This window comes from Penaeus monodon, chromosome 22 (assembly GCF_015228065.2).
Source record: "Penaeus monodon isolate SGIC_2016 chromosome 22, NSTDA_Pmon_1, whole genome shotgun sequence".
NCBI lineage: Eukaryota > Metazoa > Arthropoda > Malacostraca > Decapoda > Penaeidae > Penaeus > Penaeus monodon.
In genome coordinates, this window is record NC_051407.1 from 1,613,919 (window position 1) to 1,615,015 (window position 1,097).

Consider the following 1,097-nt stretch of genomic DNA (forward strand, 5'->3'; position numbering starts at 1 on the left):
TATTACTATTATATTAATTCCCTGTTATTTTGTATCATTAATTTTGTACTTTTTTCATTTTGGATTTTTTTATTTGTATAATCTTTGTAATATTCAGTTTATAAAATGTTTTTTTTTTATATTTATTATGTATGATCTTTGTATTATTCATATTGTATAATTATTTGTAATATTTGTATCTTTATCTGTTTATTTGTATCTTCTTTTTGTGTGTGTGTGTGGGGGGGGGGGGTGAATGTTAGTATCATAATAAAGTTTATCTTGAGACGGACACCTATATCTATTGAATCAATTTTTTTATCAATCTCTTCCGATCTTTAACGTCTGTACCATTAATTTAATTAATCTCACTTCCACTTATCATTCTCGCTGTGTCTGCTTATCCGCTTCGTTTATCATTACAGTATTCTAGTTATTATTCAGAGGAAAATAACCTTGAATTAATACTCTTGCCCCAACGCAAAAGCACTGACGTCATCAATGCAGTTAAAAGCTTAAAACTTGGTAACAACATTATCCGTGTTTTTTGACTCTCTGGTCTTTGTGCATTTATGTATCTTCTGACACATAATTCAGTATTCCATTTTTAGTTTGATTTTAACTCAGTCAAGTAGTCATGCAAAATTTATCTGTCATTTCCAGTCACTTATTTACTCTCGGATCACTGTTTCCTAACAATACGACTCACTCATTCATCTATTTCTAACTGTCCGTGAAGCTAAACAGCTGATTCGCAACAACAATGAGCTGATTACTCCGAGCACAGGGATAATCAGCTAATTCGTCTGATCATTGCCTAATCACATGATGATTCTAAACGTCAGCTCAATTGAATTACCTGTCCATGTGGGTAATCAGCTGATACACCTGACCGCGAGGCTAATCAGCTGATACACTTGAACAGCTGATCGTGTGAACCAAGACGCCATGACAAAGAGTTTCTAAACAAGGTCACGTTGCCCATTGTGTCGCGAAAGACCTGTGCTCTCCCCTGGGCACAGAGGCGATGCCAAGGTCAAAAGAGGCCAAAAGTGGTCACAGGTCAGGCTCCATGTAACTTGCTGCTTAGTCATTTTGTCTATTCAACTGAAGGTTAC

At 35.4% G+C, this 1,097-nt stretch overlaps 1 protein-coding gene across 1 annotated transcript in view; it reads right to left on the reverse strand.

The window, feature by feature from the left end:
• Positions 1 to 1,097, reverse strand: part of LOC119586814 — a 65,518-nt gene that overhangs the window by 59,097 nt on the left and 5,324 nt on the right. The window lies entirely within an intron of this gene.